A 15,035-nucleotide genomic window follows, 5' to 3' on the forward strand; every position below is an offset into this window, starting at 1 on the left:
AGGCCTTGAGGATGAGATATGGAGGAGAGGAGGAAAAAAGCATCTGCACCCTCCGAGAGCCGGAAGAAGACCGTTCCCTACCTGTAATTTTGCAGCTATATTTGCTATATTTATAAATGCAAAGAAGGAGAGCCGTGGATGTGTTGCACGTAATTTAGACAATCAGTCCACACTGCCGCAGGCTCAAAGCGAGTGTTGTGTGTGTTATAATGTCACAGACTGGTTCGGGTTGAGTTTTTGTACCAGTTAGTAATATCAGCGCTGATGCAGAGCAGGAGGGACACTGACGAGCAGTTCCTCCTTCTGCTACAAAGCTGACCCGGTTCTGAGTCCAGTTCTCATTAGAACATGTCTGATTCTGGACACTGAGTTAGATCTGAGAGCAGTCAGATCACTCACCAGCCATGTTATAAAGCACATATATTAGACAGTTTGTTTTGTACATGATCCAAGTTTCTAAACTCCCACAACAACGTGATGTTATTATTATTTTCAGGCTAAATCTGCCCAGTAAATCTGCTGTCAGACTGATGTAGTCCCCCACCGGCCTGCAGCGGTCCAGGCTAGAAGTCTTGCAGGTGAGTTCTTTTTCAACCATCTGTCTTTCTTTACCTTCTAGTTTTAACATGTAATTATTTTTAGCTTATTGTTACGCGTTTGTTGCTGCTCTTAAAAACAACTATAAACGTATTTGCTGTTTCTTTATATTTCACATAGCCTCCCAGCAGCTGCGTATCTGACACTGGGACCATGATGAGAATTCCACCCAGAGCAGCTTCTACACTCCTGAACAGACCCAGGTGTGGTGGAGAGCTACTGAGCAGCTTCCATCTGAATGACAGGACAAGCTCTATGAACTGATCCAGGTAAAAACAATCTAAATAATAATATTGTACTCCGTTTTCTGTTTTTTTCCTTACGTCTCAGCCTGGCTGGTCACCACTGGAGAGGAGTATCTTCCCAGACTCACACTAACATCCCATTTTACCTCAGGGCCTCCTGATCTAACAGAAAAACCTGTTGCTCCATCCTTGCTCTGCTTTCCACGTTTCTCTTCATCTCTGAAAGCTACCTCCCACAACACTGATGTTATATATAATTTTTTTTTCAGGCTAAATGAACCCAAGTAATATGCTGTCAGACTGATTGTTGCAGCTACAAATGGTCCAGACTAACATGAAGCCTTGCAGGTGTAGTAAAGGTGAGTTGTTTTTAATCATCATGTAATCTTCATTACAACCTTTGAGTTTTAACAGCAACTATGTTTTTGTTTCATAGCTTATTGCTACACGTGTGCTGCTGCTGCAAGCTTGGAGCTAGATTACATCATGACATCATGAAGGAGACTACTGATTCTGGTCCTGTGACACTTGGTGACGTGTGAGCTGATTCACTGGATAAACAACATCTAAATTAAATATTTTGGTTTTTGCTATTAAAAGTAAATTAACTAATAACCCGCATTATTGCAGGACACTCAGCAAAATATAGACTCTACACCATGAGGCAGGCACACATTAATACTCTATAAGAGCACATAAGGTGAGCAACACCACATATTATTGTTATTATTGTACACTGTCCTGGATTTGTTTTCTTTCTGCATCTCATCATTAGCCTGGCTGATCACCTGATAACTCCTGTCATCTGGTTATGACAGCATGAGGATGTCCTCACACACCTGTAAACTATCAGCTCATCTGGCAGAATAGAGAGAGAAGAGACAACACCACATCTCCTGTTCCTGGAAAGCCTTCAGCCATCCTTCGATGACTGAGAACCTCCATCAGCTCTGTCTCCTGTCTGCCTACAATTATTATAATAAATATTGTGTTTGACAAGTTTTTTGTGCTGCCAAATATCTCATTTTGATTCCAGTTTTTATATTTTAATGGATATTTATAAATTACATTAATTGAAATATCACATTGTTGCATGTTTAACTAGCTCTATTGTGATGAATTAAACTAGCGCCTCACTGTTAAAAGCTCGTTTTAATTTCAAGCATGTTTAAGTATTTATGGACATGAACAAAAACAGGAAATATATAAAATGAAATTTATTTAATTAATGTAACAAATAACTGTTTAGATGAGGAAGGAATCTTTCAAAGGCACATTCTTCTGGAAGCTCCTGATCCTGACGACACCACCAGAGGAGATCAGCTGCTGACAGATTATCACCTACAACCTAGAGAACAGCCGGTGTCAGTAAATAATGAAATCAGGGCAATTTTAGGTGGATGTTTGTGACTGTGTAACATAAATGAACACATTACAAAATAACTTTCTCTGCAGCAGACAGTAACTTTAGCATTCAACGTCAGACGGAAGACACATCAGACTGATTAAATTTCTCTTTCAGGACCTTTAGCTTTGATGTGACCTGCTTTTTGTCCCGCTTGACGCCCCGCTCAGCCAGTGTTTTCACCACTCTGTCGAACAGCTGGCTGTCTCTCACCGTCCCCGTAAAAAGGCGACTAATCCTTTCGTCCGCTCGCACGGCCAACAGCTCCATGGTCTCAGCATCCGTTATCTGTGTTTATATTCCCTCCGGCCAGCACTCGGTGAGCAGCATACATCACTAACGCGACCACCCTCTTTTGCGGGGTGGGGGCATCCCACAGTCGCTCCAAAGGGATTAGCGGCACATTAGCTGACACACATTTAGCCATCAGAGGCGAGGGGCTCATGCGGCATTATTACTACGAGGCTAAGCGCATCACAATCGAGTTTTATCACCTTTCCCCTTTGCTCCTTGCCGCATTTACGAGACCCACAAATTTGGATTAATCGCTCCGTAATGACGCAATGGTCCGTCTTATAAAAGTGGCTTTAGATTAGCTGTTCAGCACCTCAGCTATTTGCTGCTGATTAAAACCAGGTGTGTTGAAGCAGGTGAATCTCTAAAACATGCTTGATAATAGCTCTCTAAGACCATGGGGCCGAACCCTGTAGCTAATCTGATGCTATGACTAACGGCTACTTGCCATTCAGAGCTGGTTCTGTTGGGTCGGCTCCGGTGGTTTCAGGCAACTCAGAAGCTCAAAACAATAAGGCTCTGGTCCGCTTGTCTCCTCCAGACAGACTTGGTCCCTTTCTTTTTGAGTGTCTGGGTAAGGAGGGGGAGAAACGTCCTCCACTTCTAATAATCGCTCAGAGTGAAAAAGCTAGCTTTGTCTCGTTACCCATCCGTCTGCGTCACTGCCGCAGCTCAACCCTCTCGGTTTGCCAGGCAACACCTACTAATGTTGCAGTTTTCAAAATTGATACGTGGTTGGAGAAGGACTCTGAGGCAGGGTTGACGACCCCTTTAAATGGGATGAAGTCCAAACCTTCATATATGTGTTCCAGGTATAGGATTCCTTTACTTTTCCAGTCTGGAAGGTTCTTCATTTTGTTATTTGGCTGGCACTCGGAGTACAGACGCTTCTCTCTTCGCTCCCTTATCTTTTTTCCCCAAGGTAAATGGCCTGTACTTGATATAGCGCCTTCTAGAGTCCTGGAACCCACCAAGGCGCTTTACAACCCAATAAGTCATTCACTCATTCACACACATTTACACACTGGTGAGGATGAGCTACAATGTAGCCAGAGCTGCCCTGGGGCGCACTGACAGAGGCGAGGCTGCCGAGCACTGGCGCCACCGGTCCCTCCGACCAACACCAGCAGGCAACGTGGGTTAAGTGTCTTGCCCAAGGACACAACGACAGCGACAGACTGAGTTGGGCTCGAACCTGCAACCTTCCGATTATGGGGTGAGCACTTAACTCCTGTGCCACCGTCGCCCCAAGGCTCTTTGTCCTGTCTGCCCACAGAGCGCTTCTCTGCATTTCTTCTGAAAAACCCTATTTTTAACCATGGATTTGATAAACTGGTCATTCAACGCGATTGATAAGATTTTTTCAACAATGAGAACGGAGCAGGGGGCTCCCACATGCCCACAGGGGACACACCCGGTGGGGTATATGCTGGATTCCTGGAGGGAATGGAAGATCATATGCCTCTGCCAGCTGTCCAATCGAAGATGTGTGGCTATTCGGCCTGATGATCACTGGATTTCTCCTGATTGGAGTGGGAAGATATCTGGTTTTCTGGAAATTTGGGAAGATGGGAGCGATTGGAGGGCGACCCGCACCCACGGAAAGCACCATCCGTGTGGAGACCTCACAGACTGGGATGTTACCCGAGGTGAATCGTAAGCTGGACAATGTTCTAGCTGCGATAACGGTATTAGTGCTCAAAATGGATGTCAATTCGGAGAGAGTCATCGGACGGTATGGACAAGTTTAAAACTCAAAATTGGCTTCACTGAAGAACTGGAATGATCAGTTTAAAGACTGAAGGCAGAGAGGAAAATTATCTCAGCCTGACCCAAACAAATACTTCTTATCTGAATCTGACGTCCTGGTAGCCTTGAGCGACTAGCAACAAACCCCCACGAAGGAATGAAGGATGTGCTCTGCGCTTCTCCCAAGATCTCCCTCCCACCTGTGACTACAGTGGCTGAGCGCCGTAGATGGCTGCTCTCGCTGGGGGAAACAGGATCCCAGCCCCGTCTCATGTTGTGTTGTCTGAAGTCTGTTGCATATCTGTTGAGGTGTTTTTTGCAGAGCAAAGCTGCCCTGCTGGTGGGAGGGTAACTCTGAAGTGCCTTTTTTCCCTCCACCTGAACCAATTCCTCATGTAACCCTCTGATCTCTATTAAGGTAGCGTGAGTCAGGGTTGCGAATGACCACAGTCACCAATTCTTGTCATGTGTCTTGCCCATGTATGTCTGATCTCTGAATTGTGTGTACTGAAACTCTAATTTCCCTCTGGGATTATTAAAGTATTGATTGATTGATTGATTGATTGATTAATTGATTGATTGAAAATATCAGGATTATTCCGGATAGGTGTGCGTCTTATTGGTATTAGCAAAGACTCCGTCATTTTTAGATACTCCCACCATGCTGACACAATTTTTTCAGCAAACGCTTCCATCAAGCCAAATAGTGAATCAATACAAATACATCAGAACATGTAAATTTACAAGTAGAGTCATAATATATAAAGTGAAATGATTTGGAGAATAAGCATTAATGTAATCGTTTGTAGAAAAGCCTTTGTTGGTAATTATAGCTTCTAGATGGAGAGACCAGTCGTCTGCATGTCTCAGGAGCGATTCTGGGCCTCTTTTATGAGCTTTGATCTTTAGTTCTCTCCATAGATGTTCTATAGGATTAGAGTCAGTGTCTTGCTGAAAGGTCAACCCTCTTTTCGTTTTCAGCTTTCTGATAGATGGCAGCAGATCTTTATCCAGAATGTCTCTGTACATTTCTCCATTCATTCTTCCTTCAATAATAAAGAAGTCATCCATTACCCCTTGCTGAAAAGCAGCACCACACCATGATGCTTCCATTCCCAAACTTAACAGTTAGTATGGTGTTCTAGAGGTGATGGGCAGTGCAGTTTCTTCTCCAAACATGGTCTGTAGAATAACTGCCAAAAAGTTGAATTTTACTTTCATCTGACTATACTATAGTCTCCCAGCAACACAAAGGCATACAAATTGAGCAGACTCAAACTCTGGACTAGGCTGATGAACAGCTTCTTTCCTGAGCCAGTGAAGCTCCTGAATTCCGACCCATTAGATGTTTGTTAAAGACTTCATCGTATTTATTTATTTATTTTAAACTGTAACCAGTACGTTGCCTGATTGAATCCAGGCTCCATCCATGTCAGTTATTGAGTCCTTCGGCAAGACACTTAACCGCCTTTGCCTGCTGGTGGTGGTCGGAGGGAACGGTGGTCCCTGTGTACAGCAGCCTGATGACCAGGGCAGCTGTGGCTACAATGTAGCTCATCAACATCCATGTGTGAATGACTGTAGTGTAAAGTGCTGACTCAGTAAGGCACTATGCAAATAATTTGGTTTGAAATGTAAATGTATCCTATAGCTAGCTCACCATCATGTAAATCTTGTTTCGCAGAGAAAGAGGGAAACCACTCTGGGCTTGAGCAGCCACACGAGCTGATCAGCTTAGCGTCCAGATCTAGAAGTCAAGAACAGCGATCAAACAAGAATCAAAAGCAAACATCTCCCTCAAGGAAGACATGGACAAAAGTTATTTTTCCAACGCAGTTTCCTGTGCAGACAGTCCACCACGAAGGTGGCTGTTGGTCTGGTACTATCGACACCCTGTTGGGACCTGTTGTCACTGAGGATTCTTTCTCACACCTGAGATCCACAAGGTTGTGGAGTTGGACAGACCCCCACTAACTGTATCTAACACTTTATGTACCGTATCTTCCAGAGTATAATGGGCTCAACACATGGGAGGCGACATCGCCTCTCCTCCATTCATTTTCAATGAGACATGCGCAACAACGCGATAATCGCGGGTTGTTTAAGAAGATTTATTTCTAAACAATTTTAAAGAATTTTAAACAAGACTAACTCTAACTCTAACTGATAAATGGATCTTGGTGTGAATGATACGTGAGATGAATGGTGTATGTGTGAGTGATGTTGTCATCAGAACTCTCGTATCCGGAGAAGCAAGTCTGAATGATGTTGTGATGTTTTGCTTTAGCTATGATCAGAGTATGATCGGAGTTTCATTAACACATTAGACGCCATATTTGTCGCTCTACACATACCCTTCAGATGAGACCTCCGTACAGATCCAGACTGCCAGGTCCTCTAACCCCCCTTTCGGTACTGGAGCCGATGAAACAGCGTCAGCAGTGCGACAGACTAGTCTTTGGATTGTCTCCAGGTAAAAAGTGACAGATGGTTCACAGAGTCAGGTGGACAACCCTTGGGTCAGTGAGTTCAGCTTTTATTCTGAAAGGAACCGTTACTTAGTTGGTAAAATGCAGCAGATTTTTATCCAGCTTGTTGGTTCTTTGCTTAAAAAGGAAGTCCGGGTGGCCGGTCCCATACTTCTCTTAGAACGCGGTGAACTGCAGTGAACTGATCTAAGATGGCGTGGGACTGGTTTTATTAATCTGGATGTTTTGATTTCTGGTCAAATCAAAGTTGGCAGATTTATAAACACCACAGAGACTATGCCACGCTTCAGAAAGGAAGGTTCTGATTGGATGAGTCAAAGCAATGTGTCTTGCGTTTACATTACGTGTATCTGGATGTCTAGTGCAGCTAGACTAAAGTCATATTACTTATTAAAGAATATTAATCATAACATTGTCATTTCACAGACTGGTCAACATTATATTATTGACTAACATTTTGTTTGATTAGCTTATTAAAAATAAAGTTCTTTGATTTATTAAAAGGAAAGAGTCCATTATCTTCATTCTTCTCTTGAGCTGGAAAGAAGCAGTGTAGAAGCAAATGCATGACCTTGAGGCAGTCTCATGCAGATTAATACTGTCAGAGACATCTGTGGAGAGAGGGTAAATAACCTTCGGTGGAATAGCTCCTTCATCACGTTACACATACCGGTACATTAAACAACTTAGTATCTACCTGTCCAAAATGCCGCGTTATCAGCTCTTCATCAGTTTGAGTGCTCATAGACCCCAAAGCTTCCTCCATCTCTTAAACACATCCAAAGTTGAGTTACTAATTAATAAATCCATCCATCCATCCATTTTCTTCCACTTATCCAGAGTCGGGTCACGGGGGCAGCAGCCTACCCTGAGAGGCCCAGACTTCCCTCACCCCAACCACTTGGGCCGGATCCTCCGGGGGAATCCTAAGGCACCCCTGGCCAGCCGTGAGACATAGTCCTTCCAGCATTCCCTGGGTCTCCCTTTAGGTCTCTTCCTAATTGGATGTGCCTGGAAAACCTCACCAGGGAGGCATCCAGGAGACATCCTGACCAGATGCCCGAGCCACCTCAATCCTCTTGATGTGGAGAAGCAGCAGGTCTACTCCGAGCCCCTCCCGGATGAACGAGCTTCTCACCCTATCTCTAAGGGAGAGCCCAGCCACTCTTCGGAGAAAACTCATTTTGGCCGCTTGTATCCGCGATCTCGTTATTTCGGTCACTACCCAAAGCTCATGACCATAGGTGAGGGTGGGAACGTAGATCGACCGGTAAATCGAGAGCTTCGCCTTCTGACTCAGCTCTCTCTTCACTTGATCTTGAAAACACCTTCTGTGTCAATTCTACTAGACTGTCGTAATTGTTTCATGGCGAGTTTTGCAGAAGAACCTTTAAACCTTTACCCTGGGTATAAATGCTGACAGTGTTTGTCCTGAGGACGTTTATATTTCAGATCACCATTGCATTTTCTTTAACTTGTTAGTTTCTGCGTCCCCACCTCCTGCTCGTCGTATGGTTAGTTCTCGTTTTCTTAATGAGAGCACAGCTAACAATTTTTCTGCTGCTTTTGATCCACCCTGTTGTTCTGATAACGACCCAGATTCCTTAACTTCTCAGTTTAACGAGCACTGCCTCTCCATTCTGGACAACATCTGTCCTGACAGAACCAGATCAGTTCCTGCAGTGAACCCTACTCCCTGGTTTAATGACAGCCTTCGCAGCCTGAAGCGCCAATGCAGAAAAATTGAGCATTTGTGGAAGAAAACCCATCTCCACGTCCATCTGCGGCACCTAAAGGACCTTCTGACATCCTTTAACTCTGCAGTCAGAGACGCTAGGGTTTCCTGTTTCTCCAACCTGGTGTCCCAGAGCAAAGGGAACCCCAAGGTGCTGTTTAACACCATCAGCAGCATCGTCTCTCCTGCCTCTCCTACAGCCTCCATCCACTCTGTTGCAGACTGTGAGAACTTTCTGTCTTTCTTTGTGGACAAAGTCAATAAGGTTAGATCTAGCATCTCTCCTTCAGCCTTATCGCTGCCTCTCCCGACTCCAACCAGGCCCATCATCCTAGATAGCTTTGCTCCTGTTTCTTTGCCTGAGTTAACCAAACTAGTTAACTCTATGAAGACCTCTGCATGCCCCCTCCACATCTTACCCTCATCTTTGTTTAAAAGTGCTTTTCAGTCCATCGGTCCCAGCGTGCTCTCTATAATTAATGCTTCTCTGGTTTCTGGTCAGGTCCCTGCTTACTTTAAGAACTCTGTAATCCACCCGCTTCTTAAAAAAACGAGTCTCGACCCCTCTCTCTATAGCAGCTTCAGACCCATCTCTAAACTTCCGTTCATCTCCAAGATCTTGGAAAAGGTTGTGGCTAAACAACTCTCAGCTGCTCTTGATGAACATAACATCTATGATAGCTTCCAGTCAGGTTTTCGTAGAGCTCATTCTACTGAAACAGCTCTTCTTAGGGTCTCTAATGACCTTCTGACTCACAGTGATGCAGGGGACTGTTCTGTTGTGGTCCTGCTGGACCTGACTGCAGCCTTTGACACTGTTGGCCATCACCTGCTACTGGAGAGGCCGAGAGACTGGGTAGGCCTATCAGGAACTGCTCTTGAGTGGTTCTCCTCTTATCTTTCTGAGCGCTCCTTTTCTGTGGCCGTCTCCAAGTTTAGGCCCTCCACCACCTCTCTTACCCATGGTGTCCCACAAGGTTCTGTGCTGGGGCCTCTGCTCTTCCTCCTCTATCTGCTTCCTCTTCAGCACATCCTGAGCTCCTTCAAAGGAATCTCCTACTATATTTACGCAGATGACATCCAACTGTACATCTGCTTTAAGCCCCATGAGATGTCTAAGCTGCAGCTGTTACACACCTGCTTAGACTCTATCAAAACCTGGATGGTGGGAGCTTTATACAGCTGAATGAAGATAAGACTGAGATCCTCATCTGTGCCCCAGACAAGCTGGTTCCCAAAGTCAGAGACACTCTTGGTCATCTTGCTTCTCACACCAAACCCTCCGTCAGGAATCTTGGTGTGACCTTTGACCCAGCTCTCATCCTGGATTCTCATGTCAGTTCTCTTGTTCGCTCTTCCTTCTTCCATCTCAGGAACATTGCTAAGCTGAGTCCCATTCTGTCTCGCTCTGAACTTGAGACAGTTCTCCACACCTTCATCTCCTCACACTTAGACTACTGTAACTCTCTTTTCACGTGTCTGAGCAGAACCTCCCTGAACCGTCTACAGGTGGTTCAGAATGCCTGTGCTCAGCTTCTGACCAAGTCCTCCAAACACACCCACGTCACCCCGCTTCTCCTCCAGCTTCACTGGCTGCCAGTCAACTTCAGGGTTCATTTCAAGATCCTGGTTCAGGGGTCTCATTTATCAAACATTGCGTAGAATCCTTACTAAAACCGTACTTAAGCTCAGCAAAAATAAAAGTACTTATGCCAAGCAGGTTTGTGATCTATCAAACATGGAGTACGCACAGCTGCACGCAATCTCCACTTCATAAATCGGAGACCAACGAGAATGTTTCTCAGCTGCTTTTTAGTCACATCCCACCCTCACCACGCCCACTTACTGCCATAAATAGTCAATGCAAAGTGCCTTGTGGATCTCATGCATATACATAAGCCGGCTGTTGCAGCGCTCCGCCAATGACATGGCAACCGTAGAGCAAGGCAGATCAAGGAAGCACAATTTCACAAGCAGGTTTCAGGGTTCATTTCAAGATCCTCGTTCTGGTCTGTAGGGCCTTACATGGACAAGCACCATCTTACATTGGTGATCTTCTCAGTCCCTACACCCCAGCAGGTCCCTGAGGTCCAGTGATCAAAGCCCACTGGTTGTGCAGCACCAGGCTAAAGACCAAAGGTGACAGATCATTTGCTGCTGTGGCTCCCAGACTCTGGACCTCTCTCTTCCCCTGAGCCTGAGATCAGTGGACTCAGTGGTCTCCTTTAAAAAGCAGCTGAAGACTCACCTGTTCAGGCTGGTTTTGGTGTGACCTTCATCACCACTCTCTCCTTGTTCTGCTCTCCTCACCTATTCCACCTTCCTCAGGATCCACTGATTCCCCTCTTTCCTGTTCACTCTCTCTTTACATTTTTTTAATCACAAATTTCTATTATTTGCTATTTTTAAATATATTTTTAATCATTTTCTAATTTTTTAAAAATATTTTACATTTTTTGTTTTTGTGAAGCACCTCATGATTTTTATCTTGAGAGGCGCTATAGAAATTATATTTTCTTCTTCTTCTTTTAAACTGTTGAGTGATCTATAACTTCTGTAATGGAAAATAGTAGAGTAATGTTGGCTAAATAAATAGCTTTAAAAGCTATTTATTTCTATTCTCATTACTTGTGACCAATAGCTGTAATACTCTATTAATTATAGAATATTGCCCTGCTTGGTCTTAGGATGATTAATTAGATGGTTCTAGGATTCTTTTAATTATTAAGGGATAGTTCACACTTCATTTATGATTCAAGAACCAGTCAGTGTTTGCAAACAAACAAGAATTTATTTTACAAACAATTAAGACTTGACAATTGGTTTAAACTATTTTGCTGTGAGTGGATGGAACTAAAAGATGGGTGTCTGAAAACTCTATGTGAAAATGAGATGATGAGTCAGAATCTCCGCATCTTCAGAGAGGTGCGCTCTGGATAAAAGAATTTGGTTTGCAGACAAGCTATAAGCTGTTATTTATCAAACCACATGCAGACGCTATCTGTGTGTCTACATTACCGTAGAGGCACCCCCTTGGTGGATCCGAAAGTCAGAGTGGTCGGATGACCCCTGGCACCGGAGGGCTGTAGAGTACAGAGGTGCCATCCTTTCAGTCCTAGAGATGTGTTTCGGGTCACGACAGATGGATGGAAACCAAGCGTCTTAAAATTAACTCTGAAAGAGTTTGAGTCAGCTTTGTTCTGCAGGAAAACTATCTTGTTGTTCAGCTTTGCAGGTGCAAAAAGCTTTAAGGTTTTGACAGCGTGTCAAAATCTTTCTGAGCTAGAGATCTGCTAAGAGATGACCAGTCTCCAGCTTTCTCTCCCGACTGACGAGAAAGCAGAGTGGCTGGTTTATATACCCGCTGTTATCTATTACCAAATTTAACAAGAATCTCAGAAACACACGCTCTGAGACACAGAGTCTCTGAGTCTAGGGGTAAGGTTACTTATGTGTCATGCGTTCTTAATTTTACTTCTTGTCTGGTGTGGACCTCATCTAGTAAACATACTAAACCATCATTGTGTCACGCTGCCTCCTTCTCAACCCTCGTCATCCTCCCCCGGAGGAACCCACAATCACTCAGCCCAGTCGAACTCCACTACCCAGCATTCCCAGCGCCAGCCTTCCAGCTCACGTCACCCGCCACGTCTACATAAGTGCAGCTCAACACCAAACCGCTCAGTCATCGTTCCTAACCAGACTATGTTCCGAGTTCCTACCAGATCCCATCGGATTACTCATGCCTGTTCTGACCAGACCAGCCCAAGCCACTCACCCTGCCGACTCACAGTAAGTCAGCTTGTTTCCTTTTGGAGCCACCGTGCTCACTAGCTTTGTACGGTTTGACTCCTAGAGCAAACGCGTGTCAATCTGCCCGGCGTCAGTCACTCCGCGCTTGGGTCAAAATACATGTAACAATCCGAACTCTCGCTTCGGTCCAGCTCAGCTCGAGTCAAGCCTTACAGGATGACTGAGTCCAATTTTGACCCAGCGGAGTTCGAGGCCCTGCGATCGCAGGTGGACCAGATGGGAACTACTCTGGGACGCCTAGCTGATAAAGTGGAGTCCATCGCCACAGTGGTTCTCCAGCTTTCCGCTGTGCAGCAGCAGCAGCGGACCTCCAGAGAACGGGAGGAACCGATCCTCAGCCTCTCGGAGAAGTGGGATGGAACACACGGCTCCCCTGAAGGCATGTTAGCCACACTTGCCATGACCTTCGAGTGTCAGCCCCACCGCTATGCCACAGCCCGCTCCCGCGTGGCGCTGCTCACCTCCCTCCTCACCGGCCGAGCTCAGGAGTGGGCCGCAGCCCTGTATAATAAGAAGTCGGAGACCTGCAATGATTATGATGTTTTTGTGGCCAAACTAAGGAAGGCTTTTGTTCCCCCCCAGCGGAGAGTTATCAGCGGAGGCCCAACTCCTTCAGCTCCGACAGGGAAATCAGACTGTGGCCCAATACACGTCTCGGTTCCGAACCACGGCTGCCAAACTGAGATGGGGGGAGGATGCGCTGAAGGCAGTCTACCTGTAGGGGCTCTCCCCGCGTATCAGAGACGGAATGATTGGGAGGGAGACCCCGGAGACCCTAGACGAGGTGGCCGACCTCGCTCTTCAAATGGACCTGCGTCTCTTTACCCGTCGATCCGCCGAACGGCCAGTGACAACAGCCTCAGCGCCAGCTTGTCCTCGCCCAGCCAGTGTGTCCCCTGACAAACCCATGCAGCTGGGACACCTGAACCCAGAGGAGAGAGAGAGATGCTACAGGGAGGGGTTGTGCACCTACTGTGGTGCTCCTGGCCATCGACGTGTCACCTGTCCCCTCCGGCCGGGAAACGCTGACCCCAAGTAGGCAGTAGCAGAGGGGTCCTACTTGGAGTAACGGGCGCCCCCTCAACCCGCACCCTGCTCACAGTCACCTTTCATCTTTCCCAGGGACCTGTCGAGCTGAAGGCGCTCCTGGATTCTGGGGCAGCAGACTGCTTCATGGACAAAGATATCGCCTCTCGACTTCGGGTTCCCCTGTCATCCCTCCGCCAGACCATTCCCGTTACCTCCGTGGATGGAACCCCTATCAGACCCTATCCAATCCGTCAGGAGACGGTTGGTCTCCGCATGGACATAAACTCCCACTCCGAGACACTATGGTTCCTGATCATGACAGCTCCTTTGTCCCCCCTGATTCTGGGTCACTCCTGGTTCCTGCGCCATAATGCCCAGATCTCCTGGTCGTCTGGCCAAGTGCTTACTTGGGGTGCTGCCTGCCAGTCTCATCGACCTCCTCAACCCGATTCAGAGCCTGGCCACCCAGTTCCTGAGGATGTCGACAAGTCACAGTTCCCCTCCTGTTATCATGACCTGGCTCAGGTTTTCTCAAAGAACCCTACCACTGTCTTGCCTCCTCACCACCCTTACGACCTGGAGATAAAACTCCTGCCCGGTTCTGTTCCACCTCGGGGCCGCTTGTACTCCCTGTCCCCAGCAGAGACTCAGGCCATGGACGCCTATATCATCAACGCCCTTCAACATGGGTTCATCCGCCCTTCCACCTCGCCAGGAGCTGCAGGTTTCTTCTTTGTGAAAAAAGAAGGAGGGGGGTCTTCGCCCATGCATCGACTTCCGGGGTTTGAACAAGATCACGGTCCGTGATCGTCACACCTTGCCTTTAATGACTACCGCCCTGGATGTAGTGTCCCAGTCCACCATCTTCACCAAGTTGGACCTGCGCAGTGCATACAATCTGGTCAGGATAAAGCAAGGCGACGAGTGGAAGACCGCCTTCATCACACCGACAGGCCACTGGGAATATCTGGTGATGCCTTTTGGCTTGTGCAACAACCCCGCAGTTTTTCAACGCCTGATCACGGACGTCCTGAGGGACACGATGGGCAGATGGGTTTTCGTGTACCTAGACGGCATATTGATCTATTCCCGAACCAAAGAGGAACATGTTACGCACGTCCGAGCAGTCCTCTCCCGGCTATTGGAGAACCGGCTCTACTGCAAATTGGAGAAGTGTGCCTTCCATCAGGAGACCATTTCCTTCCTGGGGTTTGTCGTCTCATCCCAGGGTTTCTCAATGGACCCCCAGAAAGTCCAGGCGGTGGCTCAATGGCTGATACCCACTTCCCTGAAGCAGCTGCAGAGCTTCCTGGGCCTTTCGAACCTCTACCGCCGCTTCATACGCGGTTTCAGCTCCCTCGCGGCTCCTCTCACTGCACTAACCAAGACAGTAAACCAGACCCGCCCGTTTCGTCTAACTCCTGAGGCCACACAGGCTTTCCACACCCTGGTCCGCCGTTTCACCACTGCTCCCATCCTCGTACATCCAGACCCATCAAGACCCTTTATCGTGGAGGTGGACGCTTCTGAGGTGGGGGCAGGGGTGGTCCTGTCCCAAAACGGTCCCGACTCCAAACTGCATCCCTGTGCTTACTTCTCCCGTAAATTCACACCAACCCAGAGTAATTACGGATTAGGTGACAGGGAACTTCTGGCCATTAAATGGGCCTTGGAGGAAT

General features: G+C 46.8%; 1 long non-coding RNA gene across 2 annotated transcripts; it reads left to right on the forward strand.

Annotated features, from left to right (window-relative positions):
* Positions 1–316: 316 nt before the first annotated feature.
* Positions 317–1,843, forward strand: LOC107396342 (uncharacterized). Of its 2 annotated transcripts, XR_011515981.1 has the most exons (6): positions 317–578; positions 718–866; positions 1,112–1,201; positions 1,279–1,380; positions 1,473–1,542; positions 1,661–1,843. It is a non-coding gene; the product is annotated as an uncharacterized lncRNA (long non-coding RNA). The 2 variants fall into 2 exon arrangements; XR_011515980.1 differs by having other exon boundaries at positions 1,473–1,843.
* The last annotated feature ends 13,192 nt before the right edge of the window (positions 1,844–15,035 follow it).

The sequence above is a fragment of the Nothobranchius furzeri genome, chromosome 13 (assembly GCF_043380555.1).
Source record: "Nothobranchius furzeri strain GRZ-AD chromosome 13, NfurGRZ-RIMD1, whole genome shotgun sequence".
Taxonomy (NCBI): domain Eukaryota; kingdom Metazoa; phylum Chordata; class Actinopteri; order Cyprinodontiformes; family Nothobranchiidae; genus Nothobranchius; species Nothobranchius furzeri.